The 16,389-nt window shown below is 43.2% G+C and overlaps 1 long non-coding RNA gene across 2 annotated transcripts in view; it reads right to left on the bottom strand.

Moving 5' to 3' along the window:
* Positions 1–4,884: 4,884 nt before the first annotated feature.
* The window catches only part of LOC137465305 (uncharacterized), a 230,166-nt gene continuing 218,661 nt past the window's right edge, over positions 4,885–16,389 (bottom strand). Inside the window, exons 1-4 of one of the 2 annotated variants that reach the window (XR_010994615.1) lie at positions 12,406–12,918; positions 6,820–6,889; positions 6,346–6,544; positions 4,885–5,844 (exon numbers count right to left, since the gene is read on the bottom strand). This is a non-coding gene — a long non-coding RNA (uncharacterized lncRNA). Of the gene's footprint in view, positions 5,845–6,345; positions 6,545–6,819; positions 6,890–12,405; positions 12,919–16,389 lie in introns of those variants that run through there. The other variant, XR_010994614.1, reaches the window with a different exon arrangement.

Genomic DNA, 16,389 nt, shown 5'->3' with positions numbered 1-16,389 from the left:
GCTTTACCATGAGGCACCTGGGAACTTGTAACATATTGTGCTTGAAATCATGTCAATTTTAAGATAGCTGCCTTTTTTTCCTGAGAAAGTAATATTCTTGCCCTGTTAGACATGAAAAAGCTTCTTCATACAGACATTTCCTGATGCTTCTCTGGGCCAAAACTAGAAGCAGAAGTCAGTGCTCAAATAGCCTTAGTGTAAGGACAGTCTGATGCATATAATGCATATAATTTTAAAAAGTTAGCACAAAGAAACAGTTGTTATTTTGCTTAAACTGAGCTCAACTCAGTAGCTAATTAAGTACAGACTTTTTCCATGGTTATATGCAGTTTTCAAATTCCTATAACACAAACTGTTTCAGAGGATAAGTTAAATACAGAATGCATTGAGTTTGGTAGAGAAAGTTTAAAGGTCTGCATTTTCCCACCAAAGCTATTTCATATCAGATACAGAGTGGGGGTGTGTGTGTGGAGGGGTTATGACCTCTTTTATTTTTACAACCATTGCCATGATTTCATAATACTGGCAGCAGTCACTTCAAGCAAGGGACTAGACTTCATTACTATAATTATATGCTAGTGTGTGGGCATAAAACAGAAAAACTTTTCTATAGATAAATGCCAGTAGCAAAATCCTTTTGTCCAACAAGCAGTCCCATAGCAGTGTTATGAATATTATATTAACCTCAATAAAAGCTATGCCAGAAATGTCTACTGTACACGGCGCAAGTCCTGTGTTCTTAAGGCAGCTTTGTTCTGAGAAATGAACAGCACTGAGAGCATGCAGCACCTTTTCTTTGCAAAGCATGCCAGAGATGTTCACTCATTAATCATACTGGTCCATTGAGAGAGGTAGTAACACCATCTGAAAGGGGAGGGGAAACAGACCAATTGAGGGAGGCCTCAATTGCTGTGGATTTGTGCAGATAGTGTGATGCGGATGCAGGACAATGCATGACAATACAGGGTGAGCCATAGGACTCAGCCAGCCCAGCACCCATGAGCATACTGAATTTCTGGGAAGCACAAAAAGGAAGTATGTATCCTGTAGGGAAGATGAGGCACTGAGCCCCATCCCCACTGTTCCCAGACAAGCCCTCTGTGCTGGCAAGTCAGATCTCACCCTGTTCCGTGTGGGAACTCCATCAGCAAAGATGAAGGGGTTGAGGAATCAGAGAAGACGAGCATTGTTGAGGTCCATCACTCTTCTTCAGCAGCTTCTCAGGCCTTTCAGTCCAGCTATGAGAGGTGCAGAACCACGGTCCTACCAGCCACCTAAGCCTGACTTGTGTGAAGACTGTGCTTCTGGTGATGCATGAAAATAGAGTGCAGCCTGGGTAGTTCACAGCCTGGGTTGGGAGATGAAGGCCCATGCAAGATGGTCCCTGCAGCACAGAGAGAGCTGGGAGAGGTGGCAGCAGCTAACCTCCAAATGTGAGAATACTAAAGAGAAAAAAATTTTAGCCTGAGCAAAAGCTGACTTTACCATCTGAAGTGATTTTAGACTTGATGATTCTTGTCTCATGAATCTGCACCACTCTTGGGCAGAGTGGTTCTGGTAGCTGTTGAGGCAAGGGCCTCAGCATAGGACTATTTCCTTTAGCAAAGGCTAAGCATGCGTCTCTAGCAATTTAGCAAATAGAATCACGTGACTAAAAAAACCACAACAAATTATTGATCTTGATTTTTCTTACATTTCCAATAATCCTGTCCCTGTTTTCAGTGAGATGATAGAAGAATACAGAGTATTATCTCCATCTTTGAGGAATTTTATTGGTTTTCTCCAGTGCCTCTTTCCAGCTATACTAAATTTTCCATCAGTGAATTATATAAATAACAGCTTTGTCTCATGTTAGCTGGAGCTAGTAAAATTACTTTTTTGAATATTTTGCAATAACATTCTGAGTACTTTAGTTGTTAGTTACCTGATTTTGACAGGTAAAAAAATGGTATTTGCCATTTTTAGCATGTGGAAGCAGTATTGATGTATGGCTAAATAGCAAGCTGTTATTATTAACCATTTGTTATCAGTCTTAAAAACCATGCAGTACCCAATGTGTTTCTGCTTGACTGAGACATTTCCATTGCACAAATAATGTGAAGAATTCACATCTGAAGGCCTGATTCTCAAAATCGTACTTACTCCCTTTTCAGTATGGTGTATCTGGTATTGACAGGTGTTGACAATCCTGTAACTAGGTTGAAACTTGGATCAAAAACTACCACATGGAAAAGTCACCCTGCTGTTCAAGTGTGGGAGGATAACTGAAGGTGATCTAGATTGCTTCTGACACCAGGTACATTTAGGAGTAGTTTTAGTGTGTGGCATGTTCATGATTGAAAATAAAAATGCAGTCAGTAAAGACTACCAAAAGTGATGGCCAAACACAACATAGGTCAGCCCAGTGCTCGTGCAAGAGTACTGAATTCCCCATCTATTCACCCCACAAATATTTTTGGCATTGTTTCCCTCAGCTGGCACAGTCTCTTGCAGGTGCAGTGTTCATCCTCACAGGGATCAATGATAGTCCTTATTCTGTCTGTAACAGATCTTTGCTTCCCATTCAGCAAGATTAATGAGAAAAGACTGCCAGTGGTCTCTGAGATCACAGCTGGGTTGCTGGTTTCAAGTACTCAACATGAAACTTCAATGACTAAAGACAAAAGGTACAAGATAATTTTATTAAATCAGAACATCAGTACTGATGTACTGATAATTATTATTCTCAAACTCCCACCCAACTAGTCTTTCTCATGGTTCACAGGTAAAAATAAACAGAAACTTGTTTGGTCTCTCTTTTCATACATGGAGCCATAATAGGGTTAGTAGAACACCAGCAGAGCAGCATAGGGATGATCTGAAGGTCTGTATAGCCATCCCACACTGCCTAGACCCTGGCTAGAAAATGGAAATATACTTGGGAGAAGCCAAGACATCAACACATGTTCCCCAAATAAGCAATCATTAGGCATGGTCTTAAGATAAGGGTCTACAATGCTCATTTTTTTTTCTGTTGAAAGAATAGGAAGGAATAACTCAAGTCAGAGAACTTGTTCAACAACTAAAACACCTGAGTTTGGCTAAGCATAAAAGATAGCCACCTCTGAATTACTTTCACAGTGCACACAGAAGACCAAAGGAGGGAAGGACCAGTCTGCTGTGTCAGCAAGGCAAATAAAATGTTTTTTTTTACCCTTGCAGTGGAAATACAATGACTGAGGAACAGACAAAGCTTCTTGTCTTAATGTTCTGGGCTTGGTTTTGGTGAAGCACTCCACCAGTGTGTGTGAACCCTTGGCAGACCATGAGCCTCTTACTGGCAGGAGTCAAATGCACACTGGTCCTCACATGTGGGGTGAGCGTTGGGGCTGGGCAGGGAGGCAGGTGATGGGTGCAGCCACAGGCTGGGGAGCAGAAGAGTCAGCAGGAAAAACAAACCATATATCTCAAGATGTATCAAAAATATATCAAAATCCTGCTGACGTATCAATTCCCCCAGACAGTTCAGAGGATTTCCTAATAGCTGTCTTGTACCTGAAAGACTGGTACTCACTGATAAAAATTTAATATTAAGCATTAATAGTTATAATTTATTAATATATTTTATTTAACAATATTATATTTGTTACTATCTGAATTTTTCTTTGGTCATCCCTTTTTCCTCGTGGATGGTTCCTTTCCTTTCCTAAGAAGTAAACACACCATTACATGAAAATATCACTCAATTCCAGAAGTCTTCTTTTCTGTTTCTGTGCTCCCAATGAGCTTCAGTTTCCAGGTCCAATGTGGCAGTTCAGGGGGTCCTTGGTTTCCCAATTCTAAAATGAAATATTTGTGTGTGAACTTCACAATTTGTGCTCACAATTTATCAGAAAAAAATTAAACCCCATACAATTGTTCAATGCAGTTTGTAATATCATACTTTACAGAAACTTTTTATTACTTGTCTGTTTTTAAAGTTATGTGGAGCAGGGGAAACCAACATACCTCACGTGGGCCACTTCTCTAATTGGGCATGCTGGATACCAAAGGGGACCACTTACATTTGCAGCTGCTGGTAGATATGCTAAAATTAGACAAAATAAAAAACAGCAGCTGCATGGGTAGAAATGAATGAAAGCTGATTCACATATGAGAGGCAGCTTGGGGGACTCAGGCATTGCAGCTAGATTTGACACAAAGGCTGGTCCAGTGTAAGATCCCCATGCCTACAAAGACACAATAAACCATAATGGTAAGCCAAAACTATGTTCAGCTCAACTTCACTGCTGGGGAAATCCTTTCAGTGCCCTGGACTTCTTTTTTTTTTTTTTTTTTCCCTTCTTAAACATGTGGTACAATGTCTCATTATGTAGGAACACGCTTTCCTTTAACATGTCTGTCTTCTTCTATCCCCTCAGTCTCCCCCTCAGACTTTCCTTGGACAACCACACTCATTGTGGCCAATGCCAAAAAAAGCCCACTCTCTGCTTGTGTCCAGTCCCATACTCGGTGCTAACTACATGCCAAGACATTGACAGAGTGCAGGATCTTTCTCAGCAGCCATGTCAGGCTGATTTTTTAATAGTATTCCCTTTCAAAATGCTAGTGTAGTGGAACTTCATGACCTCTTCTACCAGCAGCTCCAACTTGCATTGCCCCATGCATTATATTCAGATAAAAGGATATATTGTGGGATTTAAGGCTCAGTCTGTGTTACAGGGAGGAGGGCACAGAATGGGCAGACTGCACAGGCCTTGCTTTATGAACAGCCAAACTGGATTTTCCCTGGACAGAAAATACAAAAATTCTAACTGGTTTTCAAAGGAAATCTCAGCAAAATTACTTCCATCCACATTTTATTAAAAGGACTCTCTCTTGTCAGGAAGAGTGGGACTGTGCTGTTCATGGCAATACAATATTATAGGGGTTGTACGGGATTCCAGTATGGTGTGTTGGAGAAATAAATATGACAGCACAGAGTCAGTGAAGACCTTCATGTCAGGCTGTTCACTCCCTGCTGCTCTGGTTTCCAGGAAGGTTTTTTAGCTTGGACTCCTCACAAGCACAGTGCCCTGGGAGCAGTCCCACATGCCCTCAGCACTCCTGAAGTGCAACACAGATCTTTTATCCCCAGGTAATAGAGAACACATGCACAAAAGCAGTCTGATGTCAACTCTCAGGCAACTTCACCTCCACGCTTGTGCAAAGTGGAAGAGACTCTTCACCACCTTGCGAGGGCTCAGCTATCCTCTTCACTTCACCTCTTCTCTGCTTCCACTCCCAGGTCCTACCAGGATGTTGCCTGGTAGCCACATCACCGCTGCTAGACTGCTCCAGAAACAGCTCTTACTATTTGGCCTGTGCAGGACTGTGCTGACTACAGACAAGCACCTAATTCCTGCTTGAACCAAAAGGATCCAAAAGCAAGACAGAAATTACCAACAAGTTGCATTCACCTTCAAGCAGCATTTCTGAGCAGATCCTTGCCTCACACTCCTCTGCACATGCACTCCTTGCCCCAGGGTAATTTCCAGCAGAGCCTTGCAGCTGCCTGGCAGTCACTCTGCCTCTACAGTGCAGCTGTGTCCCCAGATTAAATTCAGAGCCTTGTAGGACAAATTGAGTACTTCTACTGGTAAAAGGCCCAACTGCATAGCTGAGGTTGCAGGACTTGGATTTCCAACTTCCTCCTTCACTGTGAAAAGCCTTGTTTGAGAGTCATCTCTTAAACTCTACAGACTCATCCTCAGTCTTTAATAAAATTCTTGGATTTAATATTATTTTCAGATTTTGGGTCCAGCTTCAGCCAGAAGTTCTGACAAAGTTTTACTGCCCTCCCTGCTTTGGTGCTCATGCCACTCCCTGGGAAAACAGGAAATATACAATAAACCTCCTTGGACTGATGATACAGATGAGCCCATATCTCCTATTTGAGGAACTATTACATTAGAGAAGAACTGGCTGCATTCAGAAGGGACTGCCCAATGTGCATCAGACCTGGACACATAATGGGCAGAGTTTGATGTAACTTGGGAGTGTTCTGCCAAAAACCAGAGGAAACTGTATTTATGAAGAGGAACTTTTGAAACTGCTATTTTGTTATGAGGCATCACAATTCCACTAAAGCCTTCCTTTAGAAAAGTCCTTTCCTTGCTGAGGCTTAAGTGTCCTGTTTAATGGTCAATGACCTTGGATGCCAAAGCACCAGACAGAGTGGGAGCCCTGAAAGCTCTCCCTCTTGGCCAGTTGTAAACCATGCTGCAAACCTGTTTGGTAGCCCTTGTGTGAATGGGGCCTTTGTTAGCAACTGATGAGTAGGATGTTCAGAGAACTTGGGAAAGTATGCTTGGCAAGTAAATACACCTAACTAATAATAAAAATACTCTTCAAATTTGCCAGGCTTCTTTGCCTCAGGCGAGAGCAATAAAGTCAATGAATTGTTTAATGTGAGGAAATAACAAGAGAGGGAAGAAAACAAGCATACTCTTCCCTGATGCTGTTTTGGAATTTCTCTTGTGTCGATCCTGTTCTGGATTGACAATAAAAGCCTTTGGCTTGCATTCTGCAGAGCAATCAAGAAGGAAAACAGATATGTGATTCTGTTGAGAGTTATAGCACACCTAAGCATAGGGATGGACTCTGATCTAAGGCATTTTTCATTTGTAGCTGGGGTGATCCTCTATCTGGCAGGCACATGTTTGATTTTGAATGTCTTAACAAGCCAGAGTACTTTCATGGGAACACTCACAATAACATGGAGAGCTGTTTTAAACTGCAATCCTCCTCCACAAGAGGCCCAGAGCAGGCACTAATTAATGGGATGGGTGTAGCACATACCTGCCTCTGGTGGGAAAGAGCTGAGTCTGAGAACTGTATTTCTGCATATCCAACCAATACATTCTCCTCCCTGTAAAGCCAGAAAATAATTTTAACTCTTAAGAAGAGGCATAATACCTGTATGAAAGGCAGGAACTTGATTTTGAAATTGTCATTCTTGCGACCTGGACAACAGTTCCACCATTTCCCCATCATTTTTCACAGTGACCACCTCTCAATTTAAGACACAGCAGCCCTGAGCATTTTTAGGAGGCAGACATATACTAAGAGCTTGCAGATTAAAGCGAGCACTAAACTTGTTAGGTATTAATCTTGTGCTTTGGGAAGATTTCTTTAATTCTTGAGTTCTGCATCTTAAATGACTCCTTACCTAACTTGCTATGTATTTTGTGTCTTTTCCTAGATAGTATATTGGTAATCTTGGCTTGAGTGAGACAGATTTCTAGGAAGTAGTTTCTGTTATTCTGCAATTCCTAATTAAATACCAATGGATTTTTTTCTTCTAATAGCAAAGAAATAGACAAAGGAGAGAGACTGTTAGGCAGGCTTACTTTTGATTGTGGTTAAAGAATCACAAAGATGATCTTTGCTTATTCTTATTCTATAAGCTTTTCATTAGAATGGCATTTTCTGCAATGCCTAGTGGTGCACTATCATGACAGATTGTTACATTATAGAGTAAGAGCACACTGCTTCATGCTGGAAAATACCAGGGACTGGTTCCTGTGTTGCTGGTTATTTCTGAGATTAAAGATCTCATCAACACTTAGGTCTGAGCGGTGCTAAAGGTGGAAGAGCAGAAGATGCAATGGGACGTTGCAGTGGCCAGAGTCTCACAGTACAGCCGTTACACTGCTAAGCATCCGAAAGCTACCACAGGTTTCCGGTCTCTAGGGTTAACTTTATCAGAATATCACATTTTAAGCCATAGAAATATGGTCTTTAAATGGGAAAACACAGACTTGATGTGTGATATAGAATAAAACACACGTCCATACTTTGCAGAGTCAAGCCCCACTACAGATGAAGCAATATTCACAGAATCACAGAATTACAGAATCACCAAATTAACTAGGTTGGAAAAGACCTTTGAGATCATCAAGTCCAACCTATGACCTAACAACACCTTATCAACTAAACCATGGCACTGAGTGCCATGTCCAGTCTTTTCTTAAACACTTCTAGGAATGTTGATTCCACCACCTCCCTAGGAAGATGATTCCAGTGCCCAACCACTCCTTCTGTGAAGAATTTTTTCCTAATGTCTAACCTAAACTTCCTCTGCTGCATCTTAACAATGTGTCCTCTTGTCCTGTCACTGGTTGCCTAGGAGAAGAGACTGACCTCCACTTGGCTACAGCCTCCTTTCTGGCAGTTGTAGAGTGTCAGCCTCCCCTGAGCCTCCTTTTCCCCAAGCTAAACAACCCCAGCTCCCTCAGCCATTCTTCATAGGGCTTGTGTTCCAGGCTCTTCACGAGCTTTGTTGCCCTCCTCTTTTTTTCAGTGGTTGCCTGGGTTGCAGCAAAGTTCACACTGTCCTCTCCTGATCCCTATGAGAGCCAGGTTTTCTCCGTCATATTAAAGGTTCAGGTGTGGGTCCACTGAAGTGAGGCCTCTGCTCTCTATGTATTTTACTGACTGCTGTTCAGTTTCTCTTATCCCATTGTGTCTCCCAAGGCTGTATACATGCCCAGCAGCTGGGCAGGATGTCAGCACCCAGCATGACACTCACTATCAGACCCTCTTTCTTTGCAGGCACAGTGAACAAAAGAGACAGTCTCTCTACCATGTGGGATGACATTGCACACTGCAGGTGGGAGCTCTGCTGCGGAATGGACAAGAGGGAGCACTGAAGGCTGGGTGCTGGAGCCCTAAAAAACATGGGGCTGTAGTTTGTAATCCCAAGGGAAAATTCTGCTGTAAGTACAATGCAGTGGAAAGGCTGGTCTGAAAGGCTGGTCTGGCTGGTCCTCCCCACCTCTTCCTCCTGCTAGGATGGGAGGATGTCCGGTGCCAGCAGTGACATTCCAGTAAAGCCGCAGCTGGTGCCTCCATGTGCAAGGCAAGCTGCAAGTTCCTCAGCTCTGTGATCACCATCAAGAATGCATTCACAGTAGAGGACAGGATGGAAGAGACAGTCAGCTAACAGTGCTCTCAGGCTGCTCAATGGCACCACTGTCTCTCTGCTCACTGAGAGGGCTGTGCATGTGCAGAGGGCTGCACGCTCCCTGTGAGGATACACCAGCAGGGCTGGCAGGTTGTGTTCTAATCTCAAGGCAGGCTCAGCCCAGGCTGTCAAATTTGCTTAGAATGAAGGAAATCATGGTTTTTTCCTTCCTTTCCCTCCTGCTCCTTACTTAAATAACCTCTTCTGTTAAGGAAGAGGCCCAGATGGCAAACAGCCTGCAGCTGTGCTGCCTGGGGAATAGTGCAAGGAAAAAAAAAAACTCACTCAGCAGGAATAGCTCATGGACTTGCTGGAGCTTGTGCAGAGCAGGACTCCTTTAATCACCCTTTCTCAAGGTAAACTGCATACTTTCATTCAGCTTCATTTTTTGTGCTCCCCATTTTCCCCTCCCATTTAATGCAATTAATTCAGGTCCAGTCATAGGTACTTGTGCAAGGCTTTTCACACTCAGGTATTCCACACACACACACACACACACACCCCAGGCATTTTCCTTTCCTCACCATGCCTTCACACATTCTTTCTAGACCATGTACTACCTGATGATCAGTTCAAGTCTAGACCCTTAGCCCTCAAAATCTGCTAACCTCTACTTCATGTGAATATGCCTTAACTCCAATATTGACTTCACCCCATAACAAGGGGACTATTCACATGAGTCAAGGTGCAGGAGATACACCTTCATCCTTCTCTATCCCTTTTCTACTTCTGGCACAGGTATACACTGTGTTCAGTTCATAGTCTGAAGCTTGTCTCTCTTTTGTTTCTCTGTTCTCAGATGTATAAAATCTTTATTTAGAAACAGAGAAGGGAGGACACAAAAGGCTTGCAGTGTTTGCTGATGTGTGTTGAGGGTGCCCTGAACAGCAGCCACAGTTGCAGAGTAGCTGGGCAGATGTGAGTGAAGAAATCAAATCTTCCTCTAGGCTGCTAACATAAGTGTGATCAGATGGAAAACATTAAAGTATAAGGACATCATTTTATGACATCATGGTCTACAAAGGTCTTCTTGCCAGGGGACAGCAAGGAGCAAGATGAGATTTATCAGAAATTTGCCAGCTAAAGACGTTTAATTCACAGTATTGTTTTGGACAGGTTTTTTGTTTGTTTCCATAAGGAAAGATGGGTTATAAAATGTAATAGGTTTGATGCTGTTTCAGGGACTCTGGTTCAGTGCATGATGATGGGACAGGTGAGATTACCACTCACTGAGAAGCAGCTCTCCTCTCTTTGCTTCCCGTGGTCATGAGCCACAAGCTCAGCAATGGTACAAAGGCAGTATATGTACAATGGGCAAGCTGGGGCATTGCACAAAGGGGACAGAGCTAATGTGCTTATCATGTCCTGGTTTTCAGAAGTTTAAGGTTTTGCTGAGGTGAGTACCCTAAAGTGCATAATCTTGGCATCGCATTAATGCATCTCTCTGCCAACAAATTCCATAGCATTTAAAAGAAGCAATTTTCTCCTTAATATGCATTTAAGAATCTGTCATTACTCCCTGGTAGTGCAGGTGGCATGATTTTCTGCCGGCGGCATGATTTTGTGCCTAGCTGTAGATAAAGGACCTGCTGAAATTCTGTGGAAATCTTCCACTTTTGCCTTATACTTTACAGGACTGAAAAAGTTATATTTACAGGGCACAACTGCTGACTGAGTAAGCAGTAAGAACTGAATAAGCCATACATAGGGTTACAAACAAAACCCCTTTAGAACCCCATTCTTGCTGGTCACAGTATCTCTCATATAATATGACAGTTCTCTCCTTCTTTTTAGTTCTTCCCCTAACACATATTGCAACACATATCCATGCCATAATTTTCATATTAACTCCTCTGAAGACATTAACTCTCTAGAGACCACAGTATGCTTGTTGTTTTTGCTTATATGTGTATAAATGGCAACTGGAGAGAAACAGTCCTTTGTTTTCTTCGGCTAAGCTGTACCCTGAGCCAAATACTATTCTCCTGCATCTCCAGGCAAGTTTTCCCATGGTCCATCTACTGCCCCTTCACTGCAGGACAGCATGTCTTACTCCCTGTGCCAGTGCTGCCATTTCCTGGTTTCCCACTACTTGAAGATGCTGCCTATCTTACTTTCATATTTCCCTCTTATCCAGACTTGAAATTTGTGTTGCTGTAATTCATAATGTAGTTCCAGTGTTTTTAAGATTAGGTCTGTATGCCTAACATCCTTCCTTGATGATTCTGCCTCTAATGATTAAGACAAGGAAGAGGGGAAGAGGGACTTTGACTCCAACCAGTCATGGCTCTTCTGATCTCAACACAGAGATCACCCCTGCACAAGGGTAAAGGTTTCAGCCTGTTTATATTTCCCCTGCTTGAGTGCAGAATCCTGGTGTGGGTTCAGGAGGGGACATGTGTGGCTGGCTCCTTGCTGTGACAGAGTTCCCACCAGTGGTCTATAGATGTTGATAACTTGGTATTTCTGTGAGCTATAAAATTGGCTGGTCCTGTTTGACTCTAAAACTTTGATCTAGAAACTCCTCTTGGGACCCATGAAAACATAGCAAACTCTACATTTAAATGGGAGTTTTGCAGCAAAAAATATGGATAACCCAAGGATCATCAAATTAACAAACACTGTGATGCAGTTCTGTTTTGTAAACACAGTGGCTGCAGCTAAGCTCCCATGAAAAGCCACAAGGCTGTGAAAACTGAAATGTTTATTCTTACATTACAGTCAAGGACACTAATAAAAATAAAATAAAGTAAATAGATACTGAGACCAAAGGATTCCCAAATATCAAGTAGGGAGAAAGTCTGAAATGAGAAAGAAATAAGGGTCAGTTATTGAGGCTGTTTTCATTTATTATATTTCCCCTACTGCTGTTTATCAGGACATCCAAACCATATATTTCAAGGAAGATTTTTATGCTGGAAAACCTCAAATGGTATGTTTAAAGGAAAGACCTGTTGTCCAGCACACTTTTTTCTTAGTCATGCTGCCTGCAAAAGAGGTGGGTCATGTGCTGGTGATGGATTTTTCCCCTTGCAAGGTGCTCTATTGACTTCTTGCAATGTATTTACTGGATGAATCACACATTAAAGTGCTAAGGGGACCATGGAGTTTCCCTTGCAGACATGCCATGTAAGGATTACATACAGCCACTTCTGTATGTAATCCTTAACTACGTAAACATGCCCAGGTATTGGGCAATACACAGGCAGCCAGTATATATAAATATACAAGACAGCTGGAAGGTGGCCCACCACAAGGGGCCGGAAGGAGTATCCCTGGAACTACAGGCCTGTCAGCTTGACCTCACTGCTTGGGAAGATAATGGAACACATCATCTTAAATGTAATCACGCAGCATGCGCAGGACAACCAAGGGATCAGACACTCAGGCAGTACAGGTTTAGGAAAGGTAGGTGCTACCTGACCAACTTCATCTCCTTTAATGCCAGATGATGCTCCTAGTGGATGAAGGGAAGGCTGTGGATACAGTCTACTGGACTTCAGCAAAGCCTTTAATACTGTCTCCAGTGGCATTCATCTGGAAAATGTGACAGCCTATGGCTTGGACCTGTGCACCCTTTGTTGGGTAAAAAACTGCCTGGATGGCTGGGCACAGAGAATGGTGGTTGGTGAGTGGTGCCACATCCAGTTGGCAGGTGGTCGAATGGTGTTCCCCAGGGCTCAGTATTGGGCCCTGTACTGTTCCATCCCTTTATTAATGACCTGGATGAAGGCATTGAGTACAGCTTCAGTAAGTTTTAGTATACCACCAAGTTAGGTGTGGTGTCGATCTGCTAGAGGGCAGGAAGTCTCTGCAGAGGGATCTGTACGGGCTAGAATGATGGGCTGAAGCCAATGGTGTGAGGTTGAAAACCATATGCTAGGCCCTGCCATTAGATCACAACACCCCCAAACAGTGCTACAGGCTAGGGCAGAGTGCTGGAAAGCTGTCCAGTAGAAAAGGACCTGGGGCGCTGGTGACAGCAGCTGAGCATGAGCCAGGGTGTGCCCAGGTGGTCATCCTGGCCTGGATCAGCAATGGTGTGGCCAGCAGGACCAAGGCAGGGATTGTCCCCCTGTGCTGGGCACTGGTGAGGTCACACCTCCAGTGCTGTGTCCAGTTTTGGGCCCCTCACTGCAGGAAAGACACTGAGGAGCTGGAGTGAGTCCAGAGAAGGGCAATGGAGGTGGGGAAGGGTCTGGAGCACAAGTCCTGTGAGAAGCAGGGTGAGATCCTGTGAGATCTGGGGGTGTTTATCCTGGAGAAAAGGAGGCTCAGGGGAGACCTTATCACTCTCTACAGCTGCCTGAAAGGAGGTTGTGGCCAGATGGGGGTCAGTTTTTTCTTCCACAGTGAACAAGTAACAAGTGAAAGTGACAAAACAAGACTACAAAGCCTCAAACTGTGCTAAGGGAGTGCCAGGCTGTACATCAGGAATCATGGAAAAGATTGTCAAACATTGGAATGAGCTTCCCAAGTAGGTGGTGGCGTGACTGTCCCTGGAGATGTTCAGCAAATGACTGGATGTGGCACTTGGTACTATGGCCTAATTGACAAGGTGGTGATCAGTCAAAGGTTGGACCTTATGATCTCAGATTCCTTTTCCAACCTAAATGATCCTGTGATTCTGTGATCTTCAGGCCATAGAGGACACAGCAGTACCCAGTACCTTCGCATTCTGTTTTGAGAAAGAAGGGTAAGGAGGAGTACAGAGACAAGATTTCTGAGCAGCCTGAGCAGTGGCTCTGATGGCTCCACAAACTCTCTTGCTTTTCATCTGCTTGCACAGTCTTATGCTCCCAAACTTATAGGCATCTTGTGAATCCAGTGCAAACTTTCTCTAACCAAATATTTTGTCTTCCCTACAATTTTTCTCAAAAGCTTTCCACTTACTTTCTTGACTCTCATTCTGTCTTTCTTGTTTTTAAAATTCAGCACTTTAGGCTCTCCATACAGTGTTGGAGAACCTGCCCCTTCAGGTGTTCCTTCAAGCCACCTTCAGAAAGCTCCATTCTCCTGGCAAACCCTCCTGCCTTCTCATCCTTTATAATCCCTGTTTTTCTCATGACCTGAATTTTTATCCCTGTAATTTGTCTTGTCTTTGTTTGACTTGTCTACCTTCTGTGGGAAGCAGTGTAGAGTGGAAAATGGGGCTTGCTCTGTCTCGAAGTTTGCTACTATCTGAGTCCTCTTCAAACAGCAATAAATCTTATATCTGCCTCATTATGCCTCTGCTTCACAGTCTGTTCAGTCTGGATCTGATGGGAAAGCCCTCTGGCACATTGGGATTGCAGAACAGGTCTCCCAGAAGCTCTGAGGGATCCACGCTGGATTTTTCCTGTGAGCACAGTTCTTTCAGTCTACCCTGAGGCCCAAGAACACGGCAGGTGTTCAGAGTGCCTGAGGGATGGTCTTTTTCTTTACTTAAAAATGGAGTGAAAGAAAGGACAAAAATTGGAGAAAATATTACTATAAATGGAGAGAATCCTATTCCCTGCTGGCAGGAGTACTTTGTGAGTCATGGTTATTTTCTTTTGAATACAGAGCTTCTCTGAGCTGATTAAGTGGAATTAACAACACACTCAGGAATCCTCACAGTTCTCTGCTTCTCTGATCCCTGTGGCTCTTGTTTTACCTCTCTTGCCTTTGGGAACACTTGAGGAATTTATTAATGAGGTCCAATTACTGAAAATCATGGATTTATAGTCAACATTCTGGCTAATGCTAGAAAGGAGCTTTTAACTCCTTGGGAATTTAAAATAAACATCAGAACCCACCTTCCCAGGCATTGTTGCTCCCCCAAACACTCAGAACAAGAGCTGGCCAGTTATCCCTACCAAGGCACTGCAGATGCATCACCAGCTGAAGCTCCCAAGAAGCAGCAGGTCACAGGCTCAACATGCATCTCAACACATTCTACCCCCTGGGGAGACCATGGGCAGGAAAGGGTTTCAATTAACTGTCCAATTATTGCCCAACATTGCATTTATTTTATCAAATTACTTGTACTATGTGCAAAGCAGGGGCTCCTGGGAATACTTGATGCTGAATGAGGGGTTGAGCTGAAAAGCACTCAGCAGGTCCTGGCACATCTTGAGTTCAGAGGGGCTCCTGCAGCATTAACTAAATTTTGACCTTTGGCATCTTCTAGCTCTTTCCACAGACAATAAACCTTGAAAACGGACAGCTGCTGATAGCAGTGCTGAGAGTCCAAGATTGGCAAGAGGTTTCTCCACAAGTAGAGTGACGTTGTTGGTGTATAATGAAAGTCTTCCGTAAAACCATAACTGATAAAACAAGGGATAGGTTTAGGTATATAGTTCTATATTGCTGAATAAAAGGAGCTGGTAATTGATTCCTGGTCCTGAGGACAGGTAAGGCAAATTGAATCACTCTATACCACCATCTACTTCTGGCCTAAGGAACAATTGTTATTTTTAGTGTGTTGTAGGGTTTTTAAAAACATGCTTGAAAATAAAGACTTCAGACTTTTCTGCAATTTATATAAACAGTGGGTTTATAGCATAAAACTTAGTATATGCATTCCATGACCTTGGGTAGAGCATGTGGACAGTGACAGTTCAATGCCTTTGGGAAAGTGTTGAAGGAATGAGGAACCAAATCTAATGAGAAGAACTTATTCATGGTGCTTCCTGGGAACAGCTCCTGACCAAGGTATTTCTCAAGTCAAGGCTGGCTGTTGTATTGTATAAATGTAGCTGTGGTGTTGTAAAGCAAAGATAAGGGATGAGAAAAGAAATGAGCTCTGCAGACCAGTGGCTATCCAGAGGCTAAGCTCCTCCATGGACCTCTTTTAGCAGTATGGATAAGTATGTATGTCTCTCTCATGGACCTTTTGTGAGACCTCAGATGTCTCATAAAAGCTTACAGGTAAGGCAGTAATAAGCCTCTTTTTCCCTCTCTACCCAAAGACGTAATTTCACAAAACCTGCAGGACTTTCTGGATACATTCACTGTATTGTCAAGATTGCTTCAAAGGTAACTGAGATAGGACTGGAAGGGAGCTCAAGGGAAGCGTGTTTTTAGGGATGGTATGAACACATGAGCCTTGCTTTGCTGAAAAATGGGGCTGAAATCAGATCACATCAACTCCACTGTGTTTTAGGGGAGCACTATAATTTCTGAGCACTTCTGGCCCAGAAGAAAATGACGTCAGTGTATTCTGTAGCTCAGGGAGAGTATAAAGCTCTGTACTTGAAGATTTTCTTCATTCTTGTCTATCAGCTGAGGCTGCACACTAACTTTTAGTATTCTACTAGTCCAGAACTTGGGCTATACTTATTCCATATTTCAAAAGGGAAAATAGTCCCTTTCATTTCCTGCCTTATGAGGTGTGCCAAAAGTTGTCTCCCTCCCAGGCACTCAGCCAAATTCCAGGTAGC

This window comes from Anomalospiza imberbis, chromosome Z (assembly GCF_031753505.1).
Source record: "Anomalospiza imberbis isolate Cuckoo-Finch-1a 21T00152 chromosome Z, ASM3175350v1, whole genome shotgun sequence".
Lineage (NCBI taxonomy): Eukaryota > Metazoa > Chordata > Aves > Passeriformes > Viduidae > Anomalospiza > Anomalospiza imberbis.
This window is presented reverse-complemented; position numbering and strand designations above follow the sequence as displayed.